This window comes from Trachemys scripta, chromosome 11, assembly GCF_013100865.1.
Source record: "Trachemys scripta elegans isolate TJP31775 chromosome 11, CAS_Tse_1.0, whole genome shotgun sequence".
Lineage (NCBI taxonomy): Eukaryota > Metazoa > Chordata > Testudines > Emydidae > Trachemys > Trachemys scripta.
Genome location: NC_048308.1, coordinates 37721278 through 37735936, shown reverse-complemented (window position 1 = coordinate 37735936; position 14659 = coordinate 37721278). Strand labels below are relative to the sequence as shown.

Below are 14659 nucleotides of genomic sequence, written 5' to 3'. Positions count from 1 at the left end.
AGTGGGCACCTGACCAAAAGAGCCAATGGGAGGGCTAGAACTTTTTAAAATGGGGAAAAAGCTTCCCTTTGTCTCTCTGTTGTGTTTTCCGGGAAAGAGGGGAACAAGGAGCAGTTATGCTATGAGAAGCTTTAAGCCAGGTATGATCAAAAATCATCAGATCATACCTAGAATTGCTTATTTGGAACTCCCAAATGTAAGTAGATTAGAAATGTTTAGAAAGACGCGATTAGGTTTATTTCTGTTTATTTCTTGGCTTGTGGACTCCTCTGTGCTAACCCCAGATGCTTTTGTTTTGCTTGTAACCTTTAAGCTGAATCTCGAGAGCTAGCTTGATGCTTCATTTTTGTAATTGTTTCTTTTAAGATCAAGCAAAAAGCCTAAGTTCCAAATGTATTTCCTTTCTTTTTGTTGTTAACAAATTTTACCTTTTTTAAGAACAGGATTGTATTTTTGTTTCCCTAAGAGGTTTGTGCATATGTTGTTTAATTAGCTGGTGGCAACAGCTGATTTCCTTTGTTTTTTTTCTCAGCTCTTCCTGGGGGTGGAGGGGAGGGCTTGAGGGTACCCTACAGGAAGGAATTCCCAAGTGTTCCTTCCTGGGTTCTCAAAAGGGGGTGGGTTTTTTTTGCACTTGGGTGGTGGCAGCATCTACCCATCCAAGGTCAGAGAGAAGCTGTGACCTTGGGAGTTTAATACCAGCCTGGAGTGGCCAGTATTAATGTTTAAAATCCTTGCGGGCCCCCACCTTCTGCACTCGAAGTGCCAGAGTGGGGAATCATCCTTGACAACTGCCCTGAACCCAACTCCCATGTGCATACAAAAATCTGTAGCTTGAATTAAGTGATGTTTTAAACTTGAGCTAGATGGCTTGTCCAAGGTATGGGTTGAAGTGAATGCTGATTATGTTCGAGCTAGTAATGCAGGGGGGACTTGGGGCATGTCTATACTACAAACTTTTGCCACCACAAGTTATGGCAGCATAAAGCCCACCGGAGTTAGCATATCACTTGTGTACTTGCATATTTGGCTCCTTGTCTTAGCGTTGCATGTACTCACCAGGTGCTTGTTTTGATGGACAGTGCAGTACATCATGGGTAGGTATCCCAGTGTGCAACTCACCACCATCCAGCACACTGTTTTTTGGGAAGTTTGGCAATGCATGGTGGGGCAGAAACAAGTTGTGCATGGGCGACTGGGACTGCGAGGTCAAGTTTCCATCTGGATACTTTCTCCACGACATAATTCCATCTCTATCCTATAATTTTCATTCCTATTTTGAGAATCCCACAAACCCACATGAGACTTGTCACTTTCCGCCATCTCTGACAGAAGCATGGAGCCTGAACAGCTCTTCACTATTGTCATGAGCATTGCAAGCACAAGACACATGATTAAGGTTAAGATTTTGTCACAGTTATTTTTAGTAAAAGTCACGGACAGGTCACAGGCAATAAACAAAAATTCATGGAAGCCTGTGACCTGTCCTTGACTCTTACTAAAAATAATTGGGGGGGCTGATGAGGGAAACCTGAGTAAGGTGGGAATGAGAGCCTGAGCCTTGCTGCGGGAGGGGGTGAAGGTTCCAGCACCCACCCTGGATGACATTTCTGTGGCCCGCCATAGCCCCCATGGCTTGGACCTCTGGGGTCCCTGCCTCCCGCAGAGGCTTGAGAACTCCAGGTCCCCCTGCCACCCACAGTGGCTGGGAGCTGTGGGCCTGCTCCCTCCCCACCAGTGGCAGCTAAGAGCTGTGGCCCCAGCCCCATGGCAGCTGAGAGCTCCGGGGCCCCACCGCTGACTGACCGCTTTGGCCCCTCCATGCCAGAGCTGAAGCAGAAAATGTCATAGAGGTCTCTGAAAGTCACGGAATCTGTAACTTTCATGACCTCCATGACATAATCTTATCCTTACGCATGATCTTTCAATATTTGTAGAGCTGCAAGAAGAACCGTGGGCAACATGACGATTTTCTGGTGGGCAGATTGCTGTGGGACATAATGAGAACCAATTCAATCTTGTTGGTGGCATTCATGGAGCAGCTGCAAATGGTGGAGTGCTGCTTCTGGGCCCAAAAAATAAGGTGGGATCACATTGTAATGCGGGTTTAGGGTAATGAGCAGTGGCTGCAGAACTTTTGGATGTGCAAGGCCGTATTTCTGGATATTTATGCCGAGCTTACCCAGCTTTCCAGCGCAGGGACAGCTGCACTGACAGTGGAGAAGTGAATAGCAATCGCATTGTGGAAACTGGCAACATTGGATTGCTACCGGTCAGAGGGAAATCATTTTGGAGTTGGAAAATCCACTCTGGGGGCTATTGATCATCTGCGATGTAGGACTGTGACTCTCAGCAATGTGCAGGACATAGTGGATGGATTTGCAGCAGTGGGGTTCCTGAACTGCAGTGGAGCAAGAGATGGCGCACACATCCCTGTTTTGCCACCTGACCACCTTGCCACAGAGTACATCAACAGAAAGGCCTATTTTACTTTGGTTATGAAAGCTCTAGAGGATCACCAGGGATGCTTCACTGACCTCAGTGTTGGAAAGTCAGGGAAGGTTCATGACGCTCACATCTTTAAGAACACAGGATTGTTTAGAAAGCTACAAGCAGGGACTTTCTTTCCTGACCAGGGGTTTATCGTTGACCATGTTGAAATACCAATAGTGATCCTAGGGGACCCAGCCTACCCCTTATTCTCCTAGCTCATGAAGCTGTACACCAGCTATCTTGACAGCACCAGGGAGTTGTTCAGCAGGTGCAGCATGACAGTTGAATAAGTGATGGTAGATTGAAGGGGCACTGGTGTTGTTTACTTGCAAGTTTGGATTTCAGTGATAAAAACGTCTCAATGGTTCTAGCTGCCTTCTATGTCCTGCATAATATCTGTGAAGCAAGTGGGGAAAGTTGCAGTTAGGGTGGAGGTGGAATGGCTGTCTGCTGAGTTTGAACAGCCAGATGCAAGGGGTATCAGAAGAGTTCAGCTTGGAGTTATACAGCTCAGGCGGGCTTTGAAAGAGTACTTCAGCAGCAAGCCACAATAATGCATTGTGGTGAACTAATCTGTACCTGGGCTTGAAGTCTGGGGGTCTGTTAAGAATTGTGTGGAGGATGGTGCACATCTTATGAATATAACACTGAGAATACACCTATTCATTTTGTAGTGCTTGCTGTACGTTTATGATTATTACACTGTATGTGTCACTGATCCTGAGTTGTCACAATATACAACAACAACTAAGCGGGTGCTTTCACTACCACCGGGCATTCTGCAGCATATCTTGAGAACTCATAAAGATAAATTGTTTTCCAAACAATAGAGTTTTATTGAGTAATGAAAACACTTAAAAAGAATTCTGTTCAAGTTAAAAGCAAATACATTAAAACCTTAATACATTTATAGAGCAAAGCTTAAAGAAGGGGAAGGAATGTTCATGTCCATTTTAACTATACATACATCAACCGTGGTTCTCTCAGGTCAGTGTATGTGAAGCTGTGATTGTTCTTAATGTCCCTGATGTGGAGTGGTAGGTGTAGGGATGCTGTGACGGGTTGGATCACAGAAACCCCCTTGGGAGCTGCCACCCGATGTGCAAAGACTACCCCTGCTTCTGTTTTCCCTGCCAGCTCAGGACTCCAGCACCCTGTCTTGCTGAGCCAGACACTCCTGTTTGGCTCCACACACAGATCCAGGGTCTGAATCTCCTGTCCCAAAGCTGCAAGTTTACCTGAAAACAGCTCGCAGTAGCGTGCTTGTCTTTAGCACTCAGATGCCCAACTCCCAATGGGGTCTAAACCCAGATAAATCCGTTTTACCCTGTATAAAGCTTATACAGGGGAAACTCATAAATTGTTCGCCCTCTATAACACTGATAGAGAGATATGCACAGTTGTTTGCTCCCCCAGGTATTAATACATACTCTGAGTGAATTACTAAATAGAAAGTGATTTTATTAAATACAAACAGTAGGATTTAAGTGGTTTAAAGTAGTAACAGACAGAACAAAGTAAGTCACCAAGCAAAATAAAATAAAATGCGCGAATTTATGCCTAATCAAACTGAATACAGATAATTTCCTCACCAGTTCCAGAATGCTCCCTTTTACAGGCTAATCTCCTTTTAGCCTGGGTCCAGCAATCACTCACACCCCCTGCAGTTACTGTCCTTTGTTTCAGTTTCCTTCAAGTATCCTGGGGGGGGTGGAGAGGCTCCTTCTTTAGCCAGCTGAAGACAAAATGGAGGGGTCTCCCACAGGTTTAAGTAGACTCTCTCTTGTGGGTGGAGACCTCCCTCCTATGCAAAGCCCAGCTCCAAGATGGAGTTTTGGAGTCACCTGGGCAAGTTACATGCCCCTGCACGACTCAGTCTTTGCAGGCCGACGCCATTGTCCACATGGCATCTTGCATGTCTCCAGGAAGACTTCTCATGTGGATTGGAGCATTCCAAGATGCATTGTTCCCTAAGTGTCTCCTGATCAGGTACTTAACCTGGCAAATTCCTTCCTAAAGAAGCTGACCAAATGCCTCACAAAGCTTACTTAGAAATCAGGCAAGCATACAGCCCATATTCTTAACCTCGAGTAGAAAATGATATATATGTACAAATAGGATGAATAGATATAGTAGACCATAACCCTTACGGAGATATGTTACATGGCACAGGCAGCACAAAACATATTCCAGTTATGTCATACGTACATTTATAAGCACCCCCTCCCCATAAAGCCTTATGGGGTACACTGTCACACCCTCCCCCTGAACTTACTGCCAGAGGCTTGGACACTGTCCATGGCGGAGGCAGTACCTGTAAAATTTTTGTTTGTTTTTGGTCACACTTCCTTTCAGTACCTTGAAACCATATGATGTCACTCCTGGGGGTTCTAGCCCGTTTTGGGGTCCCTGGTCCCCAGATGCTTGCAAACAGGTAGGGATGTAGTATTGCTAACAGAATGCAGGCAGCAATACTCATTAACGTGGAGGTATCTTGGCATTTAGCCACCAATGCCATGAGGCGGTGTGCCTCAGTTTCCCCTTCTACACAGCAGCATAGGCCTGTTATGCTTTTGCTGCTTTTTACAGGTCTGGGCTGTAAAGTAACATGCTGGTGGGGCTGTTTTGTCACCATCCCCAGCATGTATAACAGCTTATTCCACAAATCAAATATGTTCCACATCTTTAAAGGGTTTACCACTAGTGTGAATTCTTTTGTTTTAACCCATAGGTGAATTAGCAAAAGACACAAGGTTAACAGCAAATCTACAGTGGACAGGCTTCGTTCACTCAATTTGACTTGTTTAGCATCTATTGCATTTTCCCAGTTTTCTGTGCCCTTTGGTAGACCTTTTGATGCAGATTCCTCTGCCTCTTTGGGGAAGACTTCTAGTTCGGGCATGTGCTTGGGTCTTTGGCCAGGAAAGGGACAACCATACTTGTCCTCGGCCCCTCCCTCTGGAGTTTCTCTGGGCTGGGCCCCACTCCCTCGTGAAGTTCCTTCCATGAAGAGATTTCCCACCCCCTGTCTTGGAGAAAGAGTTTTATCTCTTGCAAGTGTAGCAAGAACAGCAGCTTTCCCTGGGGTGCTCTGGACCCCTTTGGGCACCCCACTTTCTGTTTCCAATGGGTCAGCTGGATAGACCCCCTCATCCTGGAGACCTGACCCCCAGGTTTCCCTTAAAACCTGATCCACAGGAGAGGGGGCTGGCATTTCAAATGCAGACTTTTCACCCTCCTCCTGGGAAAGCCCCTCCCCACAAAAGGTGGGTGGACTCTCTGGCCCCCCCTGACCTTCCATTTGGGCTTCCCTCTTTGGGCTCCCCGCTGGGTCCGACACTCTTGTGTCCCCTGAAAGGGAAGGTGATCCTGCCCCAGCTGTGGACTCACAGCTACCAGCTACAACAGACCTTTCACTGGCCCGCAAAATCCCTCCCCTTCCACTCGGGTTGGGCTGGCACTCAGCTTTAGAGTCCTTGGGGCCTGTTCCCACCACAGTGGTCCCCAGGACCCCAACTTCCACCTTTGGGACACACACCTCTGTGCACCCCAGGGCAGGCCCGGCCCCCTGCTGACCTGCAACTTTCTGGCAGTCAGCAGCTGTGGTGGCCTCCTTGCTACAAGGTGGTACATCCCCCTCCCCTGGGGAGATGATTAGGGGACAGGAGCTGGCTTCATCCAGCTCCTCCCTCTGGAACTTCCCTTGAGCCCCAGAGCTACAGGAACCGGCTACAATCAGCCCTGCCCCCGAAGCTGCATCCTTTACTGCTGCAGAGGAATCTAAGAGACACCCTCCTATTTCCCCAGCAGTCCGTGTGACTTCGCCCCCCCCTCTGGGGCTTTTAGCACAAGATTCCTTCTCACTGCTAACCAACCCTGGGACAGATTCTGCCACACTAAAGAAATCATTCCCCAGTAGAAACGGTGCAAAATTGTGTGCCACCGTTGCAACAGTCAGCTCAGCCTGCAAATCCCGAGTTTGCATGTGTACTTTAGCAAAAGGTGCAAGGACTTTGTAACCCCCGACCAGCTCTAATTCTGCCATTTTACCTGGCAACAGATCCTTCTCCTGGATTAGGTCCCTCCTGACCACAGAAATCTCAGCACCCGTGTCCCTTAATCCAAGAAGCATTTGACCATTCAATTTAACAGCATGCATATGCTCATTGCTGAGCATGCATATGCTCTTCCCTTTCCTTGTTCTGCTAAAGTTTTAAACGAGACATGCTTATCAACACTTCTGCTGGGATTGCTGTGTGTACTGTCACAGATGCAGCCCCTGATGCCATGTGGAATGTTGAGGGAGGTATAGAGAGGTGCTATCCTGGAGTTCTCCAGGGACTGCAAAGGGAGGTGAGGCGGGATTGTTGACCACCTGTAGGTCCATAAGAGTCTGTAGCATCTCTGTTTTCCACCAGAGAAGTCTCATTATGTCCTGGTGCATCTCCCTCTCCTGTTCCTGCTGCAACTCCTGGGCCTTTCTTCTTCTGCTTTTTCCTTCTCCGTACGGTCTGTAATATGCATCCTCCAGGCCCTCTGCTCTTAAGAACATAAGAACGGCCGTACTGGGTCAGACCAAAGGTCCATCTAGCCCAGTGTCCTGTCTACCAACAGTGGCCAATGCCAGGTGCCCCAGAGGGAGTGAACCTAACAGGTAATGATCAAGCGATCTCTCCCCTGCCATCCACCTCCACCCTCTGACAAACAGAGTCTAGGGACACCATTCCTTACCCATCGTGGCTAATAGCCATTAATGGACTTAAACTTCATGAATTTATCCAGTTCTCTTTTAAACGCTGTTATAATCCTAGCCTTCACAACCTCTTCAGGTAAGGAGTTCCACAAGTTGACTGTGCTGTGTGAAGAAAAACTTCCTTTTATTTCTTTTAAACCTGCTGCCTATTAATTTCATTTGGTGACCCCTAGTTCTTGTATTATGGGAATAAGTAAATAGCTTTTCCTTATCTACTTTCTCCACATCACTCATAATTTTATATACCTCTATCATATCCCCCCCTTAGTCTCCTCTTTTCCAAGCTGAAAAGTCCTAGCCTCTTTAATCTCACAGTCTTTAATGCATCACAGTCTGATGCAGCACTGGCTTGCAGGATTTCGCCGAACATGTCATCCTGAGTCCTCTTCTTTCTTCTTATCTGGCTCAGATGTTCCATTGGTCTGGAGTGAGAATCCTTCAAGGCCCCAACAGCAGCAGCTACAGATAAAACACTCAGAGGTACCATTGTCCACATAGTCACAATGGAAAGTGAATGTTTAGGTTCAGAACTCCCTTTCCTTGTTCTGCTAAAGTTTTAAACGAGACATGCTTATCAACACTTCTGCTGGGATTGCTGTGTGTACTGTCACACACAGCACCAGTCTTATGGCCTGCCAGGGGTGAGGAAAATGAGGGGGGAATCGCTTGGTTGCATGAAACTATGAGTACAGGGAAATGGCACTGAATACTGGTACTATTTTCCACAGTAAGTGGTGATTTTAGCTGATATCTCATTCCTGAGGGCAACAAAGGCAGAGAGAGCACAGCTGCTGCTGCTCCCCAAAGCTGCCCAGGCCTGTATGCTGCTAGCTTGTATATGGCAGTGGTGCTGCTGAAGTTATCACCGAGTGGCATGGGTAAGTGTCCTACTGCAGAGGAAGAAATAAGGTTACCATCCCTAGAAGCCTTTGAGAGAGGATTGCAAAGTACCTCCATAAAAGTTTCATCCAGATTTCTCAGGAGGATTCAAGGGACATCCCTGTCTATATAAACAAACTGCTCCGAATGGCATCCTCTGCCTAACTGTACAGGGGAGTGAAAAGTGGATAACTCTACTGCTCTTTGTTGTACTGCTACCTCTTCTAGTACAAGTAAATATATGAAAAGTCAATAGCTGTATCCACTGTAATAGGAAACAAATGTACAGTCTTACTCAAGGTTCCTTCCTCTGCATCGGTCTTGACTGCAGGGACTGACTGGACTGCTGTGGAGTCACTAACAGATCCTGGCTAACCACATAGCTGGAGCCCGGCCCCCACCACTTGCATGTCTCTCATTCTCCTCCTCCTCCGCCTGAACCTCTCTGTTCATGCCAAGGGCCGGTGACTTAGACTTCTCTGAGGTATCCATGGTGGTGTGCAGGATGGTGGTGGGGTCTCTGCTAAGTAGGGCATGCAACTCTTTGCAAAAGCAGCAGGTCTGCAGTTCAGCACTCAATCAGCTGTTGGTCTTCCTGCCTTCTGGTATGTCTGTTGCAGGTTTTTCTCTTTCACGGAGCACAGCCACTGATCTGTGTTATACCTGTTCTCCCACATCCCCTGTGCATTCTGCTCAGAGATGTCCACATTACTATGGCTGATCCATTGCTGTGCCTGCACAGACTCTTCTCCCCATAAGCCAAGGAGATCCAAGATCTCCTGTCTACTCCAGGCTGGAGCGCATCTGGCGTGTATATCTGGCCTGCTGAGCTGGGCAGTTATGCACAACAGTGGAGAGCTGCGAGGTGTGCTTGCCAAGGTGGACAACCAGGAAAAGGCATTTCAAAAATTCACAGGGTTTTAAAGGGATCAGGCCTTCTGGTCTCCCTGACCCCTGGGCAGTGGAGTTCACAACTGTGACTGGAGCGGTCAGTGTCAGTCATTGTGGGACATCTGCTAGAGGACTGTTAGGGTCAACATAGATAATGCAATGTCTACATTTGCGTTGTGTCAACCTCGGTACATCAACTATGGCTCAACACTGCTCAGGTCTTACTATGTTGGCAAAATGGAGAACTTACTTCAGTGGGAGACAAATGTAAGTGTAGACACATGCTTAACTAGGTCAACACAAAGCGGCTTATGTTGCCCTAACTTTGTAGTGTATACCAGGCCTCAGCTACTTTGTGCTGCTAGTACAGTCATGCTCTGCATCTCCAGTGTTTTTGCAGTGCTGTCACTCAAGCTAGGCTAACTTTGCAGTGAAGACAAGCCCTGAAACTCAATGCAGCAAATTCAGAAAGAAGGACATATATGTGGCAGATTAAATGATTACATAATCATGCTCCCCTGACTGTGATTGTTTACATTGAATACTAAGTGTGCTCAGAGCTGAAAAAAAAAATGCGGTACTTGAGCCTAAATGTTACTGTGATACGTTTTATTTATACTTTCAGTCTATAACGTGTATATATAGAAAGACTATTTCCTTCTAGAAATATGGAGCTGTACCTTTAAAAGTAAGTCTCAAGAAGGTACAGCTAAATCCAGTGTTACCCTGAACTCTTGCCTTCTGCCCAAAGGATGTCTGCACATCCTTTTTCCTTGTTATGTAAAACAGAGAGAAATTCTTCAGCTTCTTTATGTGCACAGACACCCATGGTCTGTATTTCTGGCTTAAGTGTTCAGTGGATTACCATTGTTTCCCTTTTCTAGGTCCCCACTTTCTGAAAATCTGAGTGATTTAGCTACTATCTATCCTTTAGTCTACCTTTGGAATTTGTAGAGTGCCTGTCACCACAGTGTCTACGGCTGTGTCTACACTGACAAAGATGGAACCCTAATTCTCCATCATTGTGCAGTGGTGTACCTCCACTCGTGATAGGAAGGGTGGAATAGGTACTGAGTAGAGATAATTAATATGGTGGTTAAAAACACCTGAGCCTTGTCTATCATACAGCTTACACCATTGTTACCATGTTTGGAACTGTGAATTGGGGCATCCTATTTTTGCCATCCTATATAAAAGACCCAAGAACTGGTGCAGAAAGTGAGAACTGAGAAAGATATATTACTAGTTTCTTCAAGTAGCCAGGATGGATGTGTCAAATGCATGCAATGCTGTATAGCTTTCTGCCAGATGAAAAAGAGATGATCCCAGAAATGTGTCCCAGTGACACTGCATTACTGAGCGAGCAGAGCTTTCCTCTCCACGATGCACAGTATGTTGAGTGTCTACCTAGTCTAGTGACCATGTGGGTTACCATCTCCAAAAACAAAAAGACTTCCCTGAAATCTCAAAAGCTTTAAGAGTAATCAAGGACTTTATAAAGCCCCGTGCTTGAACTCCTCAGCTCAGTTGGGTTAAAGTACCATATGTGTTTTGGAAACAGATTTCTTTGAATTCACAAGAAAGACTGTGGAAGTCCAAGGCTTGGATCAGTCCCTGAGGAAATCTTAAACCTATTCAGCTGCTGTGGTTGAGAGGTTGTCCCATGGAGGGTATGGTCTTGAGCAGAGTGATTTATGATGAAACTCTGTGGACAACCTGTGGCTCATATACATTTTGGTCACCTTCTGTGAAGTGGAGTTGAGCAGAATCAGTTTCTGGAGGGTTCGTCCTGTTTCTATTTTGTTTAAATTCTTATGGGTATATATGTACCTGAGCTGATGAAAAGTTACGTACAGGTAATGCTTTATTTTGTAGACTTTTGTGGCAATCCATTCCCTCTTTCCTTGCCTGCAGAAATCTGTTTCTATTAATCTGGACTGATAAAAAGGACTTGGAGAAATACTGTACTGTCAAAAACATGCATTGCATTTTATGGTGTCATATTTGGTTTTCATTAGTGCCTTCAGACAGAATGATGTAGCTTTTCCTTGGTCAGAATTATTTTTGTAGCTCACCTATGTGGTAAAAGGAGTGTGGAGAGAAAAAAAAAGTTTTGCTCACTGAGGACTGTTCTCTTTCCTTTCTTGATGTAGCATCAGCATCCTCCATTCAGAATGCTGTTGCAAAGATCATTTTCTTAACCTGTCACTTTGTTATCCCTGTCTTTGCAGCCCTCCACTGCCTTCCCCTTCACTAGTGCATCACACATAAGCTGTTTGTATTCACTATCAAGGTCTTGAATCTCACCTCTGATCAGCCTATGATGCCAGCCTCCATTGTCCACTTACTGATTTTGCAGATAAGCACTTTTGTGCTTTCTCCCATTCTGCCCCTCATGCTTGGGAGGGGCTCCCCATAAATATCCTGAAAGCTATCTCATTGTCCACTTTCAGAACCCTCCTGAAAACTCTCCTTTGTCATGATGTCTACAATACACTTGACAATGGTTAGGCTGCTGGTGTGCTGAGATCACTTCCTATTGTGGAGACCAATAATGTCTCACTGTTTCCTTGTGAGTCTGTCTGTCTGTATCCCTCTGTTATCTCTTGTCTTATACTTAGATTATGCAGTGTTGTGGTAGTCTTTCTCGCCAACAGAAGTCAATCCAATAAAAGATATTACTTTGCCCGCCTTGTCTCTCTTATACTTAGATTGTAAACTCTTTGGGGCAGGGATCATCTTTTTTTGTTCTGTGTTTAAACAGTGCCTAGCACAATGGGGTCCTGGTTCATGACTAGTGTTCCTAGGCTCTGTGGTAATAATAATAAGCACAGAATGTATATTCCTTCCACCATCCCACTTTTAGAATAAGACTTTATTCATCCTGCCTATTCTGCTCCGTTTTAAAACATGCAGATTAGAAGGAATAGTCACTTAATTTTCTTTGTTCCTGAATCAGCGGGGGGTGAACTTTGATCTCCATTGGACTTTATTATCTTATTGTATTCTATGATCTATACTGGGGAGGATATGTTATCAAATCCTAGAGAAGGATAAGAAATTCTGTGAGGTCTAAAAAGTATCTACCTTGCAAGGGAGCTATGCTTGGGAAGAGAAAGAGAGATGTTTCTACAGTGACTCTAAATGACCCCTAAATTCTGGGGTTTTTTATAAAAAATTAATGAAATGTAATGTAGAAAAATTAATGTAAATATCTCTTCAGTAAATCTAGCATGAATGAAACTTAGGGCTTGTCTACACTACTCCATAGTGCAGACTATGAGGGTGTGAGTTGCGCTTAAACTGCCCTGTGTGAATGTTGCTGGCAAGAACGAAAAGGTACTGAGTTTGTGTGCAAATCTTTGTGCTCTGCAGTTCACACCCATGTAGTCAGCACTACAGCTCAGTGTAGACATAACTTGTCAGACATGTTTGCTGATTATTTGATTAATGTAAGAGTTTCTCTATAGTGCAAAGAAAGGTGTCTTCTGAACTAGGGTAAAAATAGAAATGAAGACCTGGCAACTTGGCTTTTAACTCAAGTTAGCTGCTCAAGTTCAACTCCATGCTCCCCATAGGCTTTAGCTTGAGTTAAAAGCTGAGTTGCTGTGTCTTCACTGCTATTTTAACCCAAGTTAGCTAACCCATGTTAAAAACACGCCTTTTTTTCAGTGTTGACATATCTTAAGACTTTTTTAAACCTAGCAGTTGAATATCAGTATACAGTGGTTAGATGGGGATGACAGCTTCAGTAATTTTCTGTTTATAAATATGCATGATCTGAAAGCTATAGCAGTAATTATATTTATTTACATTTGAACACAAGTGAACCACAAACTAGTGAACAATCATTTAATAGGATGAAAGTGACTTTTGTTTCACAAAGAATTTGAGTATTAACATCCGAATTTAAGTCTGAGTATAATGCTTTGATTTTGCTAAGACTCTGATGCTTACAAGGAAGAGACTAGCTTTAAAAGACTAAAGAGAACAAGTGTGAAGACAGAAGAAAACTGCAGGGATAAAAGAACTAGTCCTTTTTCAAGTCTTTTAAGAGTTCATTGCTTTTATCTATTTTTATCGACATAAATTGAGACACCATTTTACTCTGGGATTTATTCTAGTGTTGCTTTTTTCAGTATGAATTTTTTTGAGATTCATGAGGAAATTCTGCAGGTTTATCTTTCTTTTCCGTGGCACCCATCAGGAAAATATATTTCTGATCTTAACTAAAGATTTTTCTTCTGATGTAATCTTATGGGTTTTTTTAATCCATGCGCACAGTTGATAAATATCTGATGTGACTTCAGAATATTCTCCATTCTTCTCTTTTAGGCTGTATTCCAGCAAGTCATTCTGGAAGAAAATATCTTGGGGAAGGAAATTCTTGATGGCCATGTATATTGTGGAAGGCCTGTGTAAAAGTTTCCTTATATTTTAAAAGAAGTGAGCTGAACTTAATCTCATAGTTGCCAATCCTATATAGTACCATGTACTTCATGAGCAGCATGAAGCCCTACTAATTTAAGTGGAGCAGTTCAGCAGTGTGCCACACAATGCAGGATCAAGGACATTCAGTGGATGTCTGCTAAGATTTTAGAAGATGCTAACAAAGATCAGTGACATAAAATTTTGTGAGATAAAACTGCACCATCCCTCTGCTTGGCCTGATCAGGGCCCAGCAATGAGAAGGGCGCTGCTGGGACTGTTTGAATGAGGGAGCTTTTAAATGTCCCATTGAAATACACACAGTAATAGCCTCCAAAAATAAACAAATAAATAAATCTGCCCCATCAAAGTGCAAAAGAATTGTGGACCCCAAAATTATATAATCTCTGCAATTTTTGCTGTATTCTCCACACTTATTTAATAAAATAAAGTAAAGCAAAATATACCAATATATTATAACTTCAGGTGTGTACCTGTGCACAGAAGATCGATACCAATAGAGCTGCTTAAATTAATTTGCTGCAGTGGCTGCTGCATGGCAATGGCTATTTCGCTCCCCAGTGCTGCAGCAAGCTCAGCACAACTCGTTTAAGCAACCTTAGTGATAGATCCTTTAAAATATACTCCTGTGGATGTAGGAACTGTATTTTCAGTAAAATGCCATATATCTTCTAATAAATATTTATGTGTTCATGATGTGTGGTCTAAGAGCAAAACCTTTCCGTAACATCCTGGGGCCTCTGCAAGATCTAAATATACTGTCAGGATTGTTGGGGTCATCTGTCATGGTGCAAATGGCTTTAAAAAAGTGGGAGGAATGGGGCAAGGAGATTTACTTATACACCTGTTGATATTTCCCCCCATGGCTTGTACAACCACAGGATAAGCAAGAGGGGACTTTGATGACTAATTTTTATTGTAAGGCCTTGGAGGCAGGGTGTTGGTTTTTGTGTCTATACAGCACTGTGCATATTTCTGGCAAAGTAAAAATATCACTCGTACTATGCCAGACCAGATACTTCCCTGACTTGAACACAGTTAATTCCCAATAATTTTCATTTGATCTCAATTCACAATTTTGAATCATTCACTTTTTTTGGAATGGGAGGAGGGACTAGTCTTGCTGCCATCTTCCTTTCCTTCTGTGTGCAATTCATCTTACACTCAATGAACAAACTCTCCTCTACCCCACTG

The 14659-nt window shown here is 44.2% G+C and overlaps 1 protein-coding gene across 4 annotated transcripts in view; it reads left to right on the top strand.

Moving 5' to 3' along the window:
- SLC25A12 (solute carrier family 25 member 12) overlaps nucleotides 1-14659 on the top strand; it is an 88370-nt gene that overhangs the window by 48934 nt on the left and 24777 nt on the right. The gene's annotated exons all lie outside the window — the stretch shown is intronic.